At 42.9% G+C, this 24,224-nt stretch overlaps 1 protein-coding gene across 4 annotated transcripts in view; it reads left to right on the top strand.

Moving 5' to 3' along the window:
* The window catches only part of BIN3 (bridging integrator 3), an 89,240-nt gene that overhangs the window by 11,183 nt on the left and 53,833 nt on the right, over nucleotides 1–24,224 (top strand). The window contains exon 3 of one of the 4 annotated variants that reach the window (XM_033949532.1): nucleotides 1,316–1,406. The exons of the other annotated variants lie outside the window; for them this stretch is intronic. The gene's annotated coding sequence lies outside the window, so the exon portion shown is untranslated. The remainder of the gene's footprint in view (nucleotides 1–1,315; nucleotides 1,407–24,224) is intronic. 4 annotated transcript variants of the gene reach the window in all.

The raw sequence follows: 24,224 nt of genomic DNA, 5'->3' as shown, positions 1-24,224 counted from the left end.
TGATAAGGTTGGATTTAAAAACACTGTTGAAGACTCATTTCTTTGTAGCAGCATTTTTATGAGTCTTAAGATCTGGAAGTAGAAAGCAACACAGATACATAATAAAATAAAATGATACAATAAACACTATGGGCTCCTTTTACTAAGCTGCGATAGCATTTTTAGCACGCGCTAAACCTGCGCTACACGGCTAGAACTAACGCCAGCTCAAATAATGGGTTGCATCTGTAGAGGTTTTATTAGCAGGATGCCAGAAGTCATAATGCCTCTGTACAGATCCATGGTGAAACCTCATTTGGAATATTGTGTTCAATTCTGGAGACCACATTACCGGAAAGATGTGCTGAGAATTGAGTCAGTTCAGCGGATGGCCACCAGGATGGTCTCGGGGCTCAAGGATCTCCCGTATGAAGTAAGGCTGAATAAATTGCAGCTGTACTCACTTGAGGAACGAAGAGAAAGAGGGTACATGATTGAGACATTTAAATATATCACGGGCCGTATCGAGGTAGAAGAGGATATCTTCCGTCTTATAGGACCTTCGTCCACCAGAGGGCATCCGCTGAAAATTAGGGGAGGAAAATTTCATGGTGGCTTAAGAAAGGGTGGTCGATCATTGGAACGAACTCCCACTGCAGGTGATTAAGGCCAACAGCGTGGCAGATTTTAAAAATAAATGGGATATTCACGTGGGATCTCTAATGATGCAAAGGCATTATTAGAGATCAATGGTGAACAAATTCAAGGCGAAGGGTCACTAGAGTGGGCAGACTTGATGGGCTTTGGCCCTTTTCTGCCGTCATTTTTCTATGTTTCTAATGCTGGCGTTAGCATCTAGCGCATTAGGTAATTCTGCATGCACTAAAACCGCTATCGCAGCTTAGTAAAAGGAGCCCTATATGTTTTTTGGAAACCGTCTAGGTGTAGAGTCTGTAGAAGATATATAAATTTTTAAAATAATAAATAAATATATGTTGTATGAGAGGGAGTTGTTTGTAAGTTTATATTGGAGTGTATGTTTTGAGTTACTATGGAAAATGCTTTCATATATTTGTATTGTCCTTGCTCCTTGGGGTGTGGATGGGGTTCGTGAGCTTACTTGCATGTAATTGCTGCTCTGGCATTCCTGTTAACCAGTTGTTATGGGAATTCTGGGGTGCACTGTGGTTTCTAGGATGAGGGCGGAGGATTGGGGGAGATAGGTTTTGGTTGGGGCAGTTTGGACACCAGAGGGTTTTAGAATGGTGGTAAGTTTTGGGGATATTGTTTGAACTGGGGAATGCTAAATTCTACTTTGACTTCTTTTGTTTTGCAGGGGTATTTGTCCATTTTGTTTTCCTTTTCTTTTTCTTTATGTGACTACCTGAATATCTTTAGAACATACCTGGGGGAGGCTGGGCTCCTGGGTATGTATATTGTATTTACAGTTTGGGTTTGTTTTATAACCACCTCATTAGTATTAATGGGAACCAATATTAAAGCTAATAGAATCCTTGCATGGAATGTGGGGGTATTTCATCCCTTATTAAGAGAACCAAGATATTAGCGGTTCTCATTTGATACAAAGTGGATATTGCTTGTTTACAAGAAACTTGCCTCTCTGATGAAGATCATCGCAAATTACAATGCCACTGGATGGGGGAGGTCTATTTCTCCTCATCGGGGAGAGGGGAGGGGCAGTTCTTATTCAAAAATCCCTTTCATGTACTCTGATGGTACAGGCCAGGTCATGGGATTGTTATCATTTGTTAATACACTTGGGGTTTTGAGGGGCAAGGATTTGTTAATACTGATTGTCTGTGGACCCAGTTCATTTGATTTGGCATTTTATAGGCAGCTGACCCAACTTTATTCTTCTCATATGGATAAACCTCTTTGGATAGGTCTGCCTCTGCCACATCTTCTGGTAAGGAAGGAGGCTGAACTTTTTGGTCGTCCTGTCAATCAAGACTCTTGGTACTTGTTATATACTCATGATTATACTAATTTATCACGTGCACATGAGTCTCTTTCTAGACTGGATTATATTTTCTTTCCTTCTCTTTATTTACTCAAATTGTCCAGGCGACTATTTGCCCAATGGAAATCTTTGATCATTCTATGGTATGAATGGATCTTTGGATTTCCCTGCCATACCATACTCCTTCTTACTTATATCGAAATACTGTACTAAATTCCAGCAATACCTAGGGGAAAAATGGGAAGCTTATAGTCAGTTTAATAATCAGAATGTGGATGAACCAATCTTATTTTGGGAAGTTGCAAAGGTAGTCCTGAGGGGAGACATTTATTTCTTATGTCATCGCTCATAACCGTTGGCTCCATCAAGGTATTATTACATTAGAAAAAGCTCTCCACAAAGCAAAAGGAGATTACATTCATGTGTCATTTTCTCAAATACAAGAACGGTATCTAGCTACTCAGGTAGCACTAAATTCCCCTACACATGAAGGGACACAACGTTCTTTTATATATAGTTTTTGTACAATCCCACTTTATTCCAGGATGATTGGGTTAATTCCGCTTACATTACATTAGTGATTTCTATTCCGCCAATACCTTGCGGTTCAAGGCGGATTACATAAAAGTTTACAGGAATAGCATAAGAGATGTCAAGGCGGATTACATAAAAGTTTTACCCGTCAGGACTTTCTAGGAAGCCCGCGCATCTGGTGGATTTGATTTCTGAATCTCCAGGAATTGAAGCTGCAGTCTGAGCAGCCTGTCATTGCTCAGCAGAATGTTCCCTCATGAGTGACCAGAGGTCGCAGTCTGCCTCTTTTCCTGATAACCCTGACCTAGTTCAGATTCTTACAGATATTTGGGAGGTGCCTGAGGGTCCCTTGAAATGTGCTCATGCCATGTCTCGGCTTAATCCTATGGCGGATGCTTTTAACAAGCGCTTTACTTCCCAAAGGTGGATTCATTGGTGGTTTAGGTCACCAAGCACACTTCTCTCCCTGGTGACTGGAATGGTGGTCCTGAAGGATGTCCAGCACTGGTGTGTGGATTTCATCCTTAAGCGTCTGTTTGATTAGGTGGCCTCAGGCATAAAGGTGGCGGCCTCTTTCTTCATGGCCAGGGCATGCCATTCCAAGAATCGCCATGATCCTGACACTGTGGTGCTTCGTGACCTGGATTTCCTCGTCTCGGGAGTAAACTATATGGCTGATGCCCTGTCTGACATCTTGAAAGTCTTCCCTAAGCTTTCTGCCTATTCCTTTTCGGCTTGCAGGATGCTCTGGATCCAGCAGTGGACTGGGGATTCATCCTTTAAAATGACCTTGAGCCAATTGCCCTTTAAGGGACAGCTTCTGTTTGTCTAGGGTCTGAGTGATCTAATGGCCAGTGTACAGGATCGCAGACCTATATCATTACATATGACTAAATTCTGCGCTTCCAGGGGTTTGGGGCACTCTAATTTTCATCTCTTCAGATGTTCTCATCCATATTCAGGGACCCCCCCACTGACCAGTGGCCCTCCTCATCTGCCAGACCACAATTCAGTGGTTATCATCATCAGCCATCCACAAGGAATCATCCGGCGGCTCCTGAAAAGAAACAATTCTGACACCAGGTCGATGCCTCCCCTCCTGTGCATTGGGGGCAGTTGTCAGCCTTTCTGGTCGAGTGGCAGGCCATTACCTCCAACAGTTGGGTCTTGCAGGTCCTCCGGGACAGCTACAAGCTTGAGTTTCTCTGTCCTCTGACTGAGTAGTTCCTGGATTCTCCGGAGGGCCATTCTGAGAGGGCGGCTCGGGTACAGGCCACAGTCTGCAGATTGCTGGATATTGCGGCTATAGAGACTGTCCCAGAGCAAGACTCGAGCTCTGGGAGATACTCAGTATACATCATCGTTCCAAAGAGAGGCTCCAAAGATTGGAGATCGATTTTGGACCTCAAAGCATTCAATGTGGTGTTGCGAGTGCCTCGCTTCCACATGGAGACAGTGTGCTCACTGATCACCTCGGTAGCTCTGGGGGAGTTTCTAACCTCCTTGGATCTGACAGAGGCATATCTCCACATTCCCATTTTCCCTGACCACTGGAAGTATCTGAAGTTCCACTTCCTGGAGCAACATTTCCAGTTTGTGGCACTGCATTTTGAGTTAGTGATGGTGCCCAGGACCTTCACGAAATTGATGGGGTGGCGGCGGCGGCCCATCTTTTCACCCTGGATGTCTTGGTTCACCCATATCTGGACAACTGGTTGATCAGAGCTCCCTCGGAGTCCATGGGATGTCGGGCTGTTCATCAAGTTGTGCAGTTGCTGCAGTGCCTGAGTTGGGTGATCAATTTCAGGAAGAGTCACCTCGAGCCGATGCAGGATTTGAAATACCTGGGAGTTCAATTTTACATGGACCAGAACAAAGTGTTCCTGTCTGTTTCCCATCAGGAGGAGCTTCAACGGGTTATCAGGGCCTTCTGGCCACTCCATGGCAATACCTCCAGGTTCTGTGGACCATCGTGATGACGATCGAAGTGGTTCCTTGGGCTAAAGCTCGTTTGCATCCGCTGCAGAATGCTCTGATTTCACGCTGGAGTCTGCAACAGGACCTGTTACATGCAGCTCTGCCCTGGACATCAGTGGCACAGAATAGTCTTGCCTGGTGGCTGCAACCTCTCTCGCTATCCAGGAGTCTTCCCCTCTGGATTTCAGAGTGGGTGATTTTGACGAAGGATGCAAGTCTCAAAGGTTGGGGGGGCGGTATGTATGACCATTTCTATTCAAGGCTAGTGGGCTCCCTCTGAGCGCAAGTGGTAGATCACCTGGAGCTTCGGGCGATTCGGCTTGCTTTCCATTTCGAAGGTCGACTCAGTCATTGAATCGTCTGCGTCTTCTTGGACAATGCCATGGCGGTGATTTATGTCAGTCGGCAGGGGGGCACCAGGTGTGTCTCCCTGTGCGTGGAGGCTCAGCTTCTCTTCTTGTGGGTGGAGAGATGCCTAGTGGCGCTGTCAGCAGCACATGTGGCTGGAATGAATAACATTCAAGCGGATTTTCTCAATCGTCAGACTCTGGATCCCAGAGAGTGGTCCCTGTCTCAAAGGGCATTCAATTGCATAGTGACTCATGGAGACTGCGGCCAACAAGAAAGCCAATCTACAAGCAAATCATAGTAACATAGTAAATGACAGCAGATAAAAACCTGAACAGTCCATCCAGTCTGACCTATAACTATATGCATTACATTTTCATGAAATTAAAGTGTCTTTTCTTTGTTATTTCTAGACCATAGACCTTAGAAATTCACCCGGTACTGTCCTTAGGTTCAAACTACTGGAGTTGCCGTCAAAGCTCACTCCAGCCTATCCAAACCGTCTCATTGTTTGCGGGATTCAGACCATGATAGTCTGCCCAGTACTGTCTTTATGTTCCAAATTGGTGGGGCTCCTGTCGAAGCTCTCCCAAGCCCATATTAACTGAATTGCTTTATACGGGACATAGAACGTACAAGCCTGCCTGGTACTGGCCTTAGATCTTCAATTTATACTATTAATATTCTAATTAGAGATCCTCTGTGTTCATTCCATGCTTTTTTAAAAATTCTATCACTGTATTCCTCTCCACTATCTCCCGTGGAAGGACATTCCAGGCATCCACCACCCTTTCCGTGAAAAAGAATTTCCTAACATTACCCCCAAGTCTACCACCCTGCAACCTCAATTTATGCCCTCTGGTTTTACCATTTTCTCTTATCTGGAAAAAGTTTTTAATGTCTGTACTCTGTATCATATCACCCCTCTCTTTTAGAGTATACATGTTCAGGTCTTCTAGGCCAGTGGTTCCCAACCCTGTCCTGGAGGACCACCAGGCCAGTCGGGTTTTCAGGATAGCCCTCATGAATATGCATGGAGCAGGTTTGCATGCCTGGCACCTCCATTATATGCAGATCTCTCTCATGCATGTTCATTAGGGCTAGCCTGAAAACCCGACTGGCCTGGTGGTCCTCCAGGACAGGGTTGGGAGCCACTGTTCTAGGCTCTTCTTGTATGTCTTTTGGCACAGACCCTTTACCATTTTCATTGGCTTCCTCTGGTCCGCTTCCAGTCTTCTTGTATCCTTAGATACCTTGGTACAGCCTCCAAAACTGAACCCAATATTCTAAGTGGAGCCTCACCAAGGACATGTACATAGGCATCAACTCCTCCTTTCTTCTGCTGGTTATGCCTCTCTTTATACAGCCTAGCATCCTTCTGGCTACAGCCACTGCCTTTATCACACTGTTCATCGTTTTCAGATCCTCAGACACTATCCCTCTAAGGTCCCTCTCCCCGTTCTGTGCATATCGGCTTCTCAATTCCTAGTACATGCATAACTCTGTACTACTTTGCATTGAATTTTAGCTGCCAGACATTAGACCATTCTTCCAACTTTTCCAGATCCTTTTTCATGTTTTCCACTCCCTCTGGGATGTCCACTCTGTTACAAATCTTGGTATCATCTGCAAAAAAGCAAACCTAACCCTTCGGCAATGTTGCTCACAAACATATTGAATATAATCGGCCCCAGCACCAATCATTGAACCATGCCACCACTCACCTTTCCTTCCTCCGAGCAAATTCTATCCACTACCCTCTGATGTCTGTCCATAAACCAGTTTCTAATCCAGTTCACCACTTTGGGTCCTAACTTCAGCCGGTCAAGTTTGTTCAAGAGTCTCTTATGAGGAAACATGTCAAAAGGCTTTGCTGAAATCTAAGTAAATTACATTTAGCACACGTCCTTGATCCAATTCTCTGGTCACCCAGTCAAAGAATTCAATCAGATTCATTTGGCACGATTTACCTTTAGTAAAACCATGTTGTCTTGGATCTTGGAGAAGAAATATCAACTATTAATGAGAAATTATCTAAAATTGCCGACTGGCTGAATGAAAATAAACTTGCATTGAATGTAACTAAAATCATGTTCTTTCCCTGAAAAGAAGGAATCACTCAAAATGCATCGATCATCATTAATAATACTCCCTTTCAAGAAGTCTCCAAGATTAAAATATTAGGGGTCATATTAGATCAAAAACTCAACTACCACGAACAAATTAGTGCAATAGTTAGGAGTTGTTTTCGTAGACTGCATAAGATTAGATCTTTAGCCTTTTCTTGATATGGCCTCATTGGAACAGTTTAATTTATTCTCTGATAATATCCAAGGTGGATTACTGCAATTCTTTATATAAAGGAATTACTCTAAAAGAATTATGATGTTTACAAATAATCCAAAACACTGCAATAAAAATCATCACTAATAAGAAAAAACATGATCATGTAGCACCTCTCCTTCAGAAAGTACATTGGCTACCTATAATACATAGAATTACATCCAAGATAGCTTTATTTTATTTTATTTTTTTTTTAAATATCTTTATTCGTTTTTACATTATGCAAACAAGTGTACAATAATTCAAGTCATACTATACATTCTTCACTTGAAACTCTACATTCATTTTATACCATAAACTATCTCCCCTCCCTCCCTTTCCATATATTACCCCTCATAATGTCATAAAACCCACCCATCCCTCCTCCCCCCTACATATATTTAATGGGGATAAATATAATTATTTATTTATTATAATACTCAATTAATGGTCTCCACACCTCTTTAAATTTCTTATAATAACCTCTCTTGATTGCCAATGTTTTTTCCATTTCATACACTTGACAAACCGAACTCCACCAGATAGCTTTATTAACATTCAAAATACTAACAGGATAATATTCCTAGAAAGATATCTAATTCCATATACTCCCATAAGAGTTTTAAGATCAGAGGACAAAAATCTTCTTTCTATTCCATCTTTGAGAATCGTTTATACACGACGGGATAGTCATGACCTTTGCTTTCGTAAAATGTCTGCACTGTGAATGTACTTATGTAACCTGTTCTGAGTTTCGGGGAGAGCGGGCTAGAAATTGAATTAAATAAATAAATAAATAAATAGTTTTTCGGTCACAGCACCTCAAATATGGAACTCGTTATCAGGTTATATTAGGGAAGAAAGGATCCTTAGCAAATTCAAGGGAGCACTAAAATGTTGGCTCCATAAAGATGCATTTGAAACTAGAATTTTTACGAGGCTAGCTTTATTTTAGTGGATAAAGTTACCCCTTCCCTTCTTGTTTTAACCTTTTTTTTGTTTCTCTTTTCTTTAAAATTAATTTGTAGTTCCACCCTTTTTCCCTTTTGTACTTGTCTGTTTGGTCCACATCTTATTGTCATAAATGCAGTTCATTTTCCCTATTTTTTAATATTGTACATTGCTTTGAAATATGAAACTGCAATTTAATTAAACTTGAAACTTCAGCATTCATTATTTTTTCAATAACCGAAGTGAGGCTTACCGGCCTGTAGTGTCCCACTTCATTTCTGCAACCACTTTAGTGAAGAGGGATCATATCCGCTCTTCTACAATCCCACAGAACCCCTCCTGTCTCTAGCGATTTATTGAATCTTTAAGTGGACCTGCCAGAACCTTTCTGAGCTCCCTCGATATCCCCATAGCTTTATCCACCTTCAATTTTTTGAGTTCATAAACACTTCCATGAACGACACGGTATCCACTTCATTCTCATGTGTAACTTTGCCAGCCAATTGCAGTCCTCCAGGATTTTCTTCCTGAACACAGAACAGAGTATTTGTTTAGCACGTTTTGCTTTTGCTTCATTACTCTCCAAATAGCGGTTTCAGTGTCTCAATTCCATTTTTCATCTTCCTCCTTTCATTACTATCTGAAAAAATGTATGTCTTCCTTTTTAACATTTCTAGCCATTTGCTCTTCTGTTTATGCTTTCGCCCTTGGTTTTTTACAGTTTCACCCGGTATTCCTAAGCAAACTCTTGCCTTTATTTTCTCTGCCACTAGTTTGAAGAACCATGTCAGTTTTCTTTTTCTCTTGTTTATATTCCTCACATAAAGTTCAGTAGCCAAATTTTATTGCTCCTTTCAGCTTGGACTACATTTTTTCCACTTCTCTTATAATCTTCCATCCTATTAGATCTTGCTTCAGGTAGTCTCTCATTTTACCAAAGTCTGCATGTTTGAAATCCAGGACTTTGAGTTTTGTGTGGCCCCCTCCACTTTATGAGGGGGGTGTGAAAAGTTCTCAGCCCAACCAACTTTCTAAATTCTAAACGTTATTTTGCCTCTTTAGCTGAAAAGAGTGTTTATTTTATTTTGCAATGTGCCAATGTTTTGATGACATTTCAGATCATTGATTGAATCTTGTCAATGAAAAGTGTGGAACTCCGAGCCATCATGAAGTTCCTATTCCTGCAGAAGAAAACTCCAAAGGAAATCCATGAATGTATGATGCTTCTTATACTCCACAGTGAAGAAGTGGTTTGCAAACTTTCAGTGTGGAGATTTTGAGACCGAAGATGCAACAAGGTCTAGGAGACCTCGAACGGTGTCAACTCCTGAACTTAACTGTACTCATGACCTGATTTTGACAGATCAGCGAATATCGGTTAAAACAATTGCAGAGACACTACAGATATATCCAGTGAACGTGTTGGGTATATTTATCCATGAGCATCTGGATATACAGAAGCTGTCAGCCAAGTGGGTGCCCAAAGGTTTGAATGCTGATGAAAAACGACATTGAGTGGACACTTCCAAGTTAATTTTGCAGCATTTTCAGCAAGCTGGTGCTAACTTTTTGGAACGTCTAGTTACTGTTGATGAAGCATGGTTACAGTAAGTAACTGTGCTGTCTCTATCTGCCGTCATCTACTATGTTATGTTACTACTAGTGTTTAACCCCGTTACATTAACGGGTGCTAGAATAGATTAGTCTTATCCAGTATGGCTATTCTTATGTCTTACCCCTCTATTCAGGCTCCCATTTCCCCTTTTACCTTCCCTATTTCCACCTTTTTTCACCAACTTAAAAATATGTCCCCTTTCTCTGTCCTTCACCTCCATAGAACTCCCTCTTCATTCCCCCTTCACTTATTCTTCCAGCTCCTATCTTCAGCCCCTTTCTCTCATATGCCCCCTTTTGTAGCCCCCTTCTCCCATCTCCTATTCATCCCCAGCTCCCTTCTCTCACACATTCCTTTATAGCCCCCAAACCCAACCCCCTTCTCATACCTACTCTTCCAGCCCTCAGTTCTAGGCCCAGTCTCAGAGGAGCCTCCGCCGCATCTTTGAACTTGCAATACATTAAGGGAGCAGTGGTGCGCGAGTGTGTTCTTACAGGGAATGATGGTGGTGGCGGCGGCTATTAGAAGAGGAAAAAGTTGCTGAGTAGGTAATATCTGTACCTCTTAACAGCAGCAGGGCTCGCGCTCAGTCTCTCGCCCCAGCAGGATCTGTTTGAGCTTCAGCACGGACCTAACAGGCCGAGCCCCCAGCAGTGTAACTTCCCGGCGGCTCCTCTCACGATCGCCGCCTTCTCCGACGCAGGAGCGGCTCATGAAAGGAGCCGCTGCAGCGTCCTTGAAGTTAAAAAAAAAAAACTTCGGCTTGGCTCCGTGCTCGGCTGCCGCGGCCTGCAGCCACCTCAGCCTACAGCCACCGACAGCCGCCACGGCCGACATCGCCTCTCTCGCCTTAACCGCAGCCGGCAATGCTGGTGGGGATGGAGGGTTTTGTAAGGTTCAGCGACGGCGGTGGTGCTGTGGGGGTTTGAAAAGCCGTTGGTTGTGAAGTATGCTGCCTGCATACTTCATGGCTGACGGCTTTTCAAGACTTTAAAAATTTAGCTGCTCCTACTGTTTGCCATGGCGGGAGAGAGAGATTGGCGCGCATGCGCACTCCTACCTGAGCTGCCCTACAGCTCACAGAAAATGGACGCACGCGATAGGAGTGCGCATGCGCGGCCTAGCGTTTTATTATATTAGATCTATATATAAGTAGCAAACTCAGGGGGGGTATAGGGTGGATGGGTGGGACTATAAGTCCTTAATTCAACATAGAACCAAGCAGATGAGAACCAAACTTTCCAAAGGAACAGAGTTTTTTTGTTTGTTTGGGTTTCGTTTTGTTTTTTGGAGGGAGAAGGTTGTGTTTGTTTTATTTTTAACTAGCTGAAAGCAGTGTAGAAGAGACTGAAGGGGAAAATGGAAAGTATAAGATGCTATGCTAAAAGCAAAATCAGAGGCATATAATACAAAATTACTTTGCTCCAACCTGTTGACCGCAACAACTGACTTTAAAGTATTCCGAAAAGAAATAAAAATACTACTATTCAAAAAACATATTCAGTTAACCTAACCTCCCGCGAACTACCCACCCCTCTGGTAACTTCTTCTCTATGTCACAAAATGTAACCTGAAACCAGCTACCTTCCAATGTAATGTAATTTCCTGGAAATGCCCAACAATCTTCCAATATAATGTAACTTCCTGGAAATGTCCAGTTATCTTCCAATGTAATCCGCTTAGAACCGCAAGGTACAGGTGGAATAGAAGTCACTAATGTAATGTAATGTGTTCTCACCAAAGCTGGGATTTATAGAGGGACTATGGTCAGTAAACTTATTGTCACTCCTAAACTGCTTTTTGGCATGTACCTTCAACCATACTCACTTTGAAGGGGTTTACCGTATTTTCGCGGATATAACGCGCACCATTGTAAAACGCGCACAGGGGTATAGCGCGCAGAAATCACGATGATATGTACAAAAACTTTTCTATACCGCGCTCAGGCATATAACGCGCATGCTGCCCGACTCTCCTCTGGCCACCCCGACTCTCCTTTCGCTCTCCCCGACTCTCATCTGGTTGCCCCGACTCACCCTGACTTTCGGTGCACTGCCCCGACTCTCCTCTGGTTGCCCCGACTCACCCTGACTTTCGGTGCACTGCCCCGACTCTCCTCTGGTTGCCCCGACTCACCCTGACTTTCGGTGCACTGCCCCGACTCTCCTCTGGTTGCCCCGACTCACCGTTCACCCGCCCTGACTTTCGGTGCACTGCCCCGCCTCTCCGTGCCTGTCCCCCTTGAAGTCCTGTCCCCCCTTGAAGGTCTGCCTGTCCCCCCTTGAAGTCCTGTCCCCATCCTGAAAGCCTGATGCCCCCCCTCGACGTCCGATTCTTCTCCCCCCTCGGCAGGACCACTCGCACCCCCACCCCGAAGGACCGCCGACTCCCCGACAATATTGGGCCAGGAGGGAGCCCAAATCCTCCTGGCCACGGCGACCCCCTAACCCCACCCCGCACTACATTACGGGCAGGAGGGATCCCAGGCCCTCCTGCCCTCGACGCAAACCCCCTCCCCCCAACGACCGCCCCCCCCAAGAACCTCCGCCCGTCCCCCAGCCGACCCGCGACCCCCCTGGCCGACCCCCACGACACCCCCACCCGCCTTCCCCGTACTTTGTGTAGTTGGGCCAGAAGGGAGCCCAAACCCTCCTGGCCACGGCGACCCCCTAACCCCACCCCGCACTACATTACGGGCAGGAGGGATCCCAGGCCCTCCTGCCCTCGACGCAAACCCCCCTCCCTCCAACGACCGCCCCCCCCCAAGAACCTCCGACCGACCCGCGACCCCCCTGGCCGACCCCCCCACCCCCCTTCCCCGTACCTTTGGAAGTTGGCCGGACAGACGGGAGCCAAACCCGCCTGTCCGGCAGGCAGCCAACGAAGGAATGAGGCCGGATTGGCCCATCCGTCCTAAAGCTCCGCCTACTGGTGGGGCCTAAGGCGCGTGGGCCAATCAGAATAGGCCCTGGAGCCTTAGGTCCCACCTGGGGGCGCGGCCTGAGACACATGGTCGGGTTTGGCCCATGTGCCTCAGGCCGCGCCCCCAGGTGGGACCTAAGGCTCCAGGGCCTATTCTGATTGGCCCACGCGCCTTAGGCCCCACCAGTAGGCGGAGCTTTAGGACGGATGGGCCAATCCGGCCTCATTCCTTCGTTGGCTGCCTGCCGGACAGGCGGGTTTGGCTCCCGTCTGTCCGGCCAACTTCCAAAGGTACGGGGAAGGGGGGTGGGGGGGTCGGCCAGGGGGGTCGCGGGTCGGTCGGAGGTTCTTGGGGGGGGGCGGTCGTTGGAGGGAGGGGGGTTTGCGTCGAGGGCAGGAGGGCCTGGGATCCCTCCTGCCCGTAATGTAGTGCGGGGTGGGGTTAGGGGGTCGCCGTGGCCAGGAGGGTTTGGGCTCCCTTCTGGCCCAACTACACAAAGTACGGGGAAGGCGGGTGGGGGTGTCGTGGGGGTCGGCCAGGGGGGTCGCGGGTCGGCTGGGGGACGGGCGGAGGTTCTTGGGGGGGGCGGTCGTTGGGGGGAGGGGGTTTGCGTCGAGGGCAGGAGGGCCTGGGATCCCTCCTGCCCGTAATGTAGTGCGGGGTGGGGTTAGGGGGTCGCCGTGGCCAGGAGGGTTTGGGCTCCCTCCTGGCCCGATATTGTTGGGGAGTCGGCGGTCCTTCGGGGTGAGGGTGCGAGTGGTCCTGCCGGGGGGGGGATGTATCGGACGTCGGGGAGTCGGCCGGGCAAGAGGGCTTGGGCTCCCTCTTGCTCCGATCGTGGATGCGGGTGCGGGTGGGAGCGCGTGCGAGCGGTCGTTCGGGGTGGGGGTGCGAGCGGTCCTGCTGGGGGGGTGAATCGGGCGTCGGGCGGGGTGGGAACTATGTTTAAAAACTTTTGTATACCGCGCTCAGGCATATAACGCGCGAGGGGTATGCGCGGTACGTAAAATCACGTATAACGCGCGCGTTATATCCGCGAAAATACGGTAAACCCTTTTATCATTGGTCCGTGCTAGCATGTCTGAGGGTAATGCTGTTTTGCTGGCTTTCGTCTGAAACTCCCTCACTGCTATTATGGCTGGCACAAATGATTAATATTTTATCTTTGAAATGCCATAAAATTTCAGCTGTGACTTCTCGTTCAGGAACCTAGTTGGGAACCATTTTGGAATACGCTTTTCCCGAGGCTAGAAGTCTGGCCCTCTGGTGCGGGAGAGTGGGTGGGAGGGAGGTTTTGGTTTGTTTTTTTTAATTAAATCTTTATTCATTTTTAAACTTATAATAAGTGTGATAACATATCCATACAAATAACCATAAATATATCACTTAATAATCAACAATGATACATATAATATTATATCTCCCCCTCCCCACCCTTATCTATCATATAATCAATACTTATACAACATGTAACAATAAAAATACCCTCCCTCCCACCCCATAATTGAACTTGTAAATTCAAGGGAAACAAGATTTTTCTAATCATTACAATACTTTGTTAATGGCTCCCAAATATCTTGAAATTTCCTGAAACAATCCTGTTGTATTGCAATAAGTCTCTCCATTTTATAAATATGACATAAAGAGTTCCACCAAAAATTATAATTTAATCTATTCCAATTTTTCCAATTATATGTAATTTGTTGAATGGCAACCCCAGTCATTATAAGTAATAATTTGTTATTATTTGTAGATATCTGACTTTTTGCTCTCATTGCCATATCAAACAGCACAGTATCATATGATAATGCCACAGGGTTATATAATAAACAGTTAATTTGGTCCCAAATTGATTTCCAAAAATTCATAATGAATGGACAATAGAATAATAAATGATCTAAAGTCCCTGCTTCGAGATGACAGTGCCAACATTCATTAGACTTAGAGCTATCCAATTTTTGTAAACGAACAGGGGTCCATAAAGCTCTATGTAACAGAAAAAACCAAGTTTGTCTCATGGATGCCGACACTGTACATCTCATCCTCCAAGACCAAATTCGTGGCCATTGAGACGCATTAATTTGATGCTTAATCTCAATGCTTCAAATATCTCTCAGACCTGTATTTGGTTTTTTCTTAATAAGTCCAGTTAATAATTTATACCACTGAGCGGCCTGGTGACCCACGAAGTCTGTCTGAAAACATAGGAACTCCAGACTATATTGATTATTAAGGTTTTCCAGTCAGGGAACCCCGCCTGAATGGCATGCTTCAGTTGCAACCATCTAAAACTTTCTGATTTAGTAAGGCCATATTTGTGCTGCAACTGTGAAAATTCAAGCATTTTACCATTAGAAATAACATCCTCTAATATTATACGTATTCCTGCTATCATCCAATGCTTCCAGACAAGTCTTTCTCCGCCAATTTGAATCTTGGAGTTCACCCAAATAGATTGATTTGTGAATTGGAATATTTGTTAAATTACTTACGTACCGTAATGTTTTCCATGTATCAGCTAATATGCTATTATCTTTACTATAACTAGGCATTTTGACACTGAGCACATGACAAAGGCGCAATGGAGACATGAGTTGCCATTCTATCCATAACCAATCTGGAAGTTTTTCCATGAGCTCTGGGAGGACCTAATACATACCTTGGCGTAAAATATAGGTTTGATGATACCTATAAAAATTGGGAAAATTTACCCCTCCCTCTGAAATTGGTCTTTGTAAAGATACCAAGGCCACTCTAGGAGTTTTACCCAGCCAAATAAATTTTATAAGAATACTATTTAACTTTTTATAAAAGGACCCCTGAAAATAAACTGGCAACATACCCAACTGATAACAAACACAGGCAAGATCATCATCTTTATAGTTTGGATTCTCCCCCACCATGAAAGATGTAAAGGATTCCATTGCTCACACAATTCTGTAACCTTCTGTATTATCAATTTTTCATTTATTTTTATTGTTTCCTCCAACGTATTTTTAATCCAAATGCCTAAATATTTTATTCCATCTTCCCTCCAAAGAAAGGGAAATGAGTCAAATAATCCTTTTGTACAATGGACATTGAGTGGAAGAATTTCTGATTTACTCCAATTTATCTTGTAACCTAAAAATTTTCAAAATTTTCCAATCATTTTAAGTAAGCTAGGAATGGTTGTCTCAGGATTTCTCAAATAGAGCAATATATCATCTGTGTAAGCCGAGGCCTTATATTCCCGATCTTTATGAGGAATACCCTGAATCTCGTCTGTTTGCTGAATAGCCAATAACAAGGGTTCCAATACAATATCAAAAAGCAGAGGAGACAAGGGACAACCTTGTCTAACTCCCCTCTGTAATCTAAAACCTTCTGAAAAATTATTATTAATATACAATTTAGCCACAGGGGAGCTATACAATGTTTGAACCATTTGTATAAATCCTGAACCAATTCCAAACCATTCCAACATGGGAGGGAGTTTTGTTCTTGGAGTATATTGAAAAAGACAAAAGTTTTGATGCTAACTAATTTTAGTGTATGGGACTTGACGTATCTGTCCTGTGTTTTGTCTATTTAATAAAAATATTGAAACATAAGTATAGATCATAAGTAATAGGCATCAAACTATACAAAAAAACCTACACAGTTGTATGATGCATTCCAGCATGTCTCTCACCAATCTATAACTTAATCTGTTTTTTTAATAATGGAAACTTACAAACACAACAGTTTACAAAAATACTAAAACTAAAACTTCTTATATGAAAGAAAGAGCCCTCTAACAAAAATCTAAGAGAGGGATTTCCCACATTGTTAACCTTCTCAGCAATAAGCCCTACTTACCAAGAATGTGCTTAGGTCAGAAGGGGAAAAGAACATACATGGATTGCATTTCAAATCTATCACTGACTTTTACAAAGCTGTGGTACAGATTTCTATTGTGTACCAGTGAGGTAAATGCTTCAATGCCCATAGAATTCCTGTGACCGTTTACCTCTCCGGCCCACTGTAGAAATCTCTACCATGGCTTTGTAGAAGGAGCCTTACGTGCATTATTTTACCCACAGAGTTAAGCAGGTATAAATGTCTGCAGGTGCTTTTCCTCTGAGCCTTTTTTCAAAAAGGAAGTATGCCTATACTTCCATTTCAGAAGTGGTGCAAATCCCAGGGGAAGAAAGTATCTTTTGTGTCAGTGTGGGCAGTTGGAAAATTGTACTTTTTTTTTTTTGTCTCCCTCCCTCTTTTCACTGCATTATCTTGGGTAGAAAACCATACTTACAGCAACAGAGGATTCTGTGTGCTTATCCCATACCTTCCTAAACCCAGGTACTGTTTACCTCTTGTCACCATCAAAAATGGAAATGCATTTCATGTTTCTGCTACCAGACACACCTGGTGGTAATTTTTGGCGGTCCTTCTCCATGGGCGCTTTCTTTATTTGAAAGTAGCTCTAGTATTTTCCTTGTGATCATAGGTTCTGTTACCATTTGTTCGAGAACTCCCCTCGCAGGGAATCTAGTAACATTCCACTTCTGCTGTAAGTCTATAGATGGCAGACTCCATTTCACATCTGACAGGGCTAAAATATAATTGTGTATTTTAAAAACTTTATGCCACTTTTGCATTTTCAGGGAATGTCAAAGGTAGTACATGAATCAGTAAAATAATTTTAATAAAATTGCCACCCTTCCCTCCCAGCATCTTTTTTCTCTTGCCTCAGGGCTGACTGCTTTGACATATGTCAGAGGAGAAAGATGCAGTTCGGAGCAGATTTGCTCTCCTCTTGCTGCCAATCAGTTCAGGAGGAAAAGAGGATTTTAAATGTGCTCCAGTCTCTACCTGCCTGTTTTGCAGCTTTGCGCGTCAGTTTGAAATTGGAATATTTACTGGCATTACAATGACCCACAGGATTTTAATGGGATGTTTAAAACATGGGGGCCCTACACTGCCCTATGGCAATTTTTTGGGGAGGGCTGGATTTTTTGAAGCCTTTTTCTCATGGCTGTAAAACACAATAGACCATGAACACTGAGGATAGTGCAGACACCTCAAGTAAAGAAAGCACCCTTGGTGCAGTTTAAGTACCTGAATGTAAACTGCTTAGACAACCTCTATTGATAGGGGTATATAAATAACTATTAAAAATAATACAGGCTGTGGTGAAACCTGTTCATGGATTAGTGCAACAAGAATTCTTTGTTAATACTGTATATCCTATGATACTATTCTGTTTGGCATGTCTATGAGGAAAAAAAAGTCAAATATCGGCATATAATAACAAACTATTATTAATCTTGACTGGGGTTGCTATTCAGCATATCACCAATAACTGGAAAAATTATACTAATCTTAATTATACATTTTGGTGGAATTCGGTATGCCATATTTTTAAGATGGAAAGAGCAATTGCAATACAGAAAGGGAACTATAATAATTTTATAAAGATCTGGGGGCCATTGGAACGATATTGTAATGAGTAAACATCATTTTCCTTGGATGAATATATGTACACATAGGGGGGTGGGGGGAGTTTTTCTGGAAATTTCACTAAATTATGTTTATATTATATTTATGATATAATTGATTATAATATTTGAAAGAAGGTGGGTGGGACGGGATATTTTTATGTTTTTAGAATTATATGAATTACAAGTGTTGTTGTTACTAATGATATATTTCTGATCGCTTGCTGTAAGTTTTCAAAATGAATAAAGAATAAAAAAAAAAAATACTGTATATCAAGCAGCTTCAAATGGAACTCTCTCTCGTTCAATCTTTACAAGATTATTTAGGGCTCCTTTTAGCGCATACAGCTTTTTAGCGCACGCTAAACCCACATTACGCGGCTAGAACTAACGCCAGCTCAATGCTGGCATTAGCGTCTAGTGCGGCCAGCAGTTTAGCGCACGCTATTACACACGTTAAACCGCTAATGTGGCTTCGTAAAAGGAGCCCTTAATATTTCGCAAGCAGCTTAAAACTTTTTTTTTTTTTTTAAATATGTGGGATGATTTTATTACAGAGGACATGTTGCTTTATATCAGTATTTCTCAACTCGGTCCTGTTTGCAGGATATCCACAATGAATATGCGTGAAAAATATTTGCATAGAATCGAGGCAGTGTATGCAGATCAAGTTTATGCATATTCATTGTGGATATCCTGAAAACCTGACTGGCAAGAGGGTACTCCAGTCGAGTTGAGAAATAGTGCTTTATATTGTAATTCCCAGATATAGTGTTCTGACTTCAGTTATTGTAATCCACATGGAACTGAGCATATGTTGGAGAATATAAATTCAAAGTATAATGTAACAAATTATACAGTAGAAACTAATAGAGATATTAAGAGGGCTAGCTGCTATTAGGTAGACCTCCTCCCCCCCCCGTAAAGAAGGGGGTAAGGGTAATGGATTTGAGAGAGAAGATGCCCTCGCCCCTGCCATTAGATCTTTTAAAGATGAGTATTGCCTTTCAATATTTATAAGTCTTATTTTAATAAAAGTTTATATCGGTGGTTCCCAAACCTGTCCTGGAGGACCCCCAGGCCAGTCGGGTTTTCAGGATAGCCCTAATGAATATGCATGGAGCCGATTTGCATGCCTGGCACCTCCATTATATGCAGATCGCTCTCATGCATATTCATTAGGGTTATCCTGAAAACCCGACTGGCCTGGGGGTCCTCCAGGACAGGTTTGGGAACCACTGGTTTATATAAAAATAAGCAAGAAACAATTTATTGTGAGAAAAAGATGTATGCTAAAGACCAATGAAGAGGCTTTGTTTGAGCAAAATTGCTGTTTAAACAGCGGCAGTGCTGAGATGGTCACAATATGCCTTACTCTGTCTAATTGGTATTGGTGTTCTTTGAAGGTGATTGGCGATACCTGGATTGAACAAATACTGTACTTCAGAGAAAAAATTTTTGGGTGCTTGAAAAAAGATTGTTTTTGGTTAGAATGCAGCATTTGCTGCACAAAAAAAGTCATGTGTACAAAGATTCTAAAATATTGAAGGCAAGCAATGCATGTTTTGGGATTTCTGATTTAGACAAATTTTTAAAAATATGTAAATAACATCTTAAAAAAGAGATCCTCGTGTATCAAGAAATGCAGTCGGAGACCAAGAAAATGTGGCAGAAAGGGACAGAAATATTTCCACTTTTATTTTGTGCTGCAGGCCTGATTTAAAAATATATATTATGCCATGTGAACGCCAGAAAGAAGCTTTTTTGACACTGCAGTATTAAGAAGAGCATAAGTATGAAATATGAGAGTGTGCCCAACATATCTTGGCTTAGGAATTGTGTTCATTTTTGTCACAATGCGTGAAAACAAATCTTTGGAGATTGCGCCCCAAGAGAAGCCATTAACTGAGGGATCAGTTATGTTTCTGACCTGGTGAAGAGGAGAAATACAGAAAAAAAAGATAAACTGACAAGGGCAAAACCAGAGGCATACACTTAGAGATATTAGGAGGAGGGATCACAGACGGAGGGGGAATATATATACAGGGTGCCCACAAAAACACTTCTTGATTTTAAATGGTTACAAAACCAAAATTTATTGGAATATTCTTTCACCTTTGAGGCTACAGTTTCATCAACTCATAAAGTTTCATATGGTATTGATTACATACACTCGATGTGCGTACCACCTGTTTTTCGTCAAACATTGATGCGATAATCGAGCTTGGACCAGACTTTCCGAAGCACGCCCGGTGTGTTCGCGTTTATAGCGTAAGTGATGCGTTCTGCAGATCATCTGTAGTTGCGGGTGGTGGAGGAATGTACACGCTTGCCTTTCACATACCCCTAAAGGAAAAAGTCACAAACAGTAATGTCTGGGGATCTTGGGGGCCACTTGAGGAACACCTGGTCATTTTGTCACGTTGCATTGTCTGAAGGTTGCAACTTCTGCACCAATTGCAGCTTCTAAGAGTGAAAGTGGAAGTGATTGTGTAAGATCTTGCTAACTGTGCTTTTTGGGACTTGTATTAACTGTCATCTTATTTCTAAACATATTCCAATAAGTTTTGATTTTGTAACCATTTAAAATCAAGGAGTGTTTTTGTGGGCACCCTGTACATCAAAAAGGTAGAGACCAGACAGAGAGAAAGGAATGCAGTTCTAGGTCCTATATGTGTTGGACCATATGAGCCTTTGTGACTGATGCTTGCCTCAAGCCACAAAATGGAGCTTCTGTACATTTCCAAAAGACGGAACAAAAGCTGCAGCTAAATCTCCCTTTTTCTTCTCATCCCTTACACTCTTCTTAAGACTAGCTGCTCGCTTTCCTGTTCATTATGGAAATAGAGAGAATGATTACCGTGGTGCCCTGTCTTCCCAGTGGATTCCAGCAGACACCTTCATAAGCTCATCTTCTGCATCAACTATAACTTCATGGGTGTCTGAATACCATTAACATACAGTATATATTAGGATTCTCAACTTGATCCTCAGGACGCACCTAGTCAGTCAGGTATTCAGGAAACCTACAATAAATATACAGGAGATAGATTTGCATGCCCTACCTCCATTGCATGTATCTTGAAAGTCTGACTGGTTAGGTATGTCCTAAAGACCAGTTTGAGAACCCCTGCGTTAGAATAAGGCTATCAGATTTCTTTACAACTTCCCTGAAGTGCCAAATGCTAGGTACATAATGGAATCTTATAAAACTCTATAAAAAGCTCATTCAGCAGCACTGTCGAGACTCGCAGCACAAACTACCTAAAAATCAGCAGCATGACATATTATTGCTTTCAAGAGAAACCCTAAAACACCCAGTATTGGGAAAAACAGGATAAGTGAGACTGCTACAAATCTCTCCACGCATACAATTCACCAGCTGAATACTGCACCGGAATCACACAACAGAGCACAAACAGGCCATCACTAGATTCAGAACAAAGGACCACAGGGGTTCCAAACCTGTCTTGGGAGAGAACCAAGGAGGCAGTGTATGCAAATTGATCTCATGAATATTCATTGTGGATATCCCTAACTGGATTAGTTCCTCCAGGACAGGTTTGAGAATCACTGAATTAGAAATAGAAATATGAAAACAAAAATTGAACTGGGAACCCCAAGAAATCAGGCTTTTCTTCAGGGATCTCAAAGTCCCTCCTTGAGGGCCGCAATTCAGTCGTGTTTTTAGGATTTCCCCAATGAATATGCTTTGAAAGCAGTGCATGCACATAGATCTCATGCATATTCATTGGGGAAATCCTGAAAACCCGACTGGATTGCGGCCCTCAAGGAGGGACTTTGAGACCCCTGCTCTACATGATCTGGAGAAATAAAACCAGCAGCATATTTGAAAAGCACTTTTGCAAAGCTCGCTCAGCCCATTTTTTGGTTAGCTTTGAGCTATGTGATTGATTTTCATTCATCAAGGCAAGATTAATTTACTGTAACTTTATTGTTGTGTCAAAACTCAGTACAAGTTTCAAGTTTATTAAAATTTTGATTAAGCGCAAATCAAGATTTCTAAGCGTTTTACAAGTTATATTAAAAAGAGGGCGACAAAATTGACAAATATCCACTTAACAACACTTGACTGTCAAAAACATTAGGAAAGTTGGAAGAACTACAAATTAAAAGTAAAGAGTACAAAAAAAGGTAAACCACAAAAGGGAGGGGAAGCAGTCAGGATTATCAAGCAACTCTGACTATGTTCGAGATCTATTTAGGAGTCATATGCATCCTGGAAAAGGTAAGTCTTTAAATTTCCTTTAAATTTGGCTAAGTTTTTCTCGGACCTAATATACAGAGGTAAGGAGTTCCATATCATAGGAGCTGTAACTGCGAAGGAAGTAGCCCGATGTGAGCCAATAATTTTCAGTGATGGTATATGGAGAAGGAAATGCGAGGAAGCTCTTAGGTCTCATGTCGGTTCATGCAGGATAAGAAGTTTATGGATAAAGGGCGGTTCTTTAGTGTCTAGAGATTTAAAGGAGAGAAGTGTTATTTTATAAATGATACGGTGTGGAATTGGTAGCCAGTGAGCGGATTTTAGCAGAGGAGTGACATAATCCAATTTTTTTCTTATTTGAAATAATTTTTATGGCAGTGTTTTGAATCAATTGTAACCGCCGGATATCTTTTTGACAAACACCCTTGTATAGTGCATTACAATAATCGAGTTTAGATATGATAAGAGAATGAATTAAAATGTAGAGAGATAGAGGGTCCAGAATATTCGCCAGTGATCGGATCATCCTTAATCTAATGAAACTATTTATTTATTTAATTTTATTTCTATCCCATCCTCCCAGTAGCTCAGAAAGGGTTACAAGCAAACATTCACAGTGGAATACATTTGGACAGTTCAAAGACTAAACAGCAACTTAAGTACAGGTCAGGAACGGCGAGGAGGGTGCAGAAAGGAGGGGGGAATATAAGGGGGCCAAGGGATGATTGCAGTTGGAATTTCAGTTGAAGAGGAGGGTCTTTACCGCTTTCCGGAAGGTCATCAAAGAGTTCTATAGTCTGATTTGCAGGGGAAGTTGGATCCAGAGATGGGGGATGAAGTGGTTGTAGGAGCACTTGCAGGCGGTTTCTGACAGGAGGGACCTTCCCTGGGGGTATGCATAGGTGTTTCTCCATTTCAGAGCGGAGGAGGCGGGTGAGGGTGTACAGGATTAGCTTGGATTCTATGTAGGCTGGGGTGGTGGTGTAGATTCTTTTATGTGCTATTACCAGGGCCTTAAATGCACAGCATTGGTTGATCGGTAGCCAGTGCTCTGCACAGAGGGCTGGGGAGATGGGGTCGTGGTAGTTGAGGTTGTGTAGGAAGTGGATTGCTGTGTTTTGTACACGCTAGAGGCGTTTGAGATCTTTTTGGCCACTCCATTAAATAGGGAGTTACAGTAATCCATCCTGGAGAGAACATAGGCCTAGAGGAGTTGAACTAGATCAGGTTTGGAGATGTAAGGTTTGATCTTTCTCAGTTGGTGGAGGTAGTAGATTGTGTACGATAAGTCAGTTTATTGTCTATTATTACACCCTGTAAAGGATGTGTGGGAGCTTTGAGTCCATATGCATTCTGAAGGCTCACCTTTCAGGAACAGGAAATATTGTACATCAAAGGGAGTGGGGAACTGGAGATATGGCATGCTTTCAGCATACCAGTGGCTCATAGGCTCAACATTTCTTTTTGTCTTTCTTGAGCTTCAGTGCTCCTCCAGGCCTTTGAGCTGCTGCTACCTCCTTACCCTCTATCCCATGTCCTATTCTACTGAAGCAAGCCTTTAGGTTCTGCTATAGCTGACCCCAGGAGCTAGCTCACTGTGTAGTGCCACCCTCTCAGAGTTGCGGCCCTGTATGAATGGGAAGTTTATACAGCGAGTTGCCTGTTTTAAGGGTCAAGGTTAGCCGTTTATTATTTGGTTCATAATTTCCAGTTGCTGTAGTATTGCCCTCCCCCATCAGTTCCAATTCTTGAGGGCTGCAAATGGGTTTGGTTTTCAAAGTATTCAAAATGTGCAAATTAAACAGGTTGTTTGCCTAAGTGTATACAGATATATTTGCTGAGTATTCATTTTGGACATCTCAAAAATAAGGCCTTTTCTGCAGTGCTAAAGGACTTTAGATTGA

The sequence above is a fragment of the Geotrypetes seraphini genome, chromosome 6 (assembly GCF_902459505.1).
Source record: "Geotrypetes seraphini chromosome 6, aGeoSer1.1, whole genome shotgun sequence".
In the NCBI taxonomy this organism is placed as follows: domain Eukaryota; kingdom Metazoa; phylum Chordata; class Amphibia; order Gymnophiona; family Dermophiidae; genus Geotrypetes; species Geotrypetes seraphini.
Note: the sequence above shows the minus strand (reverse complement) of the source record. Positions and strands in the feature narration are given on the sequence as shown.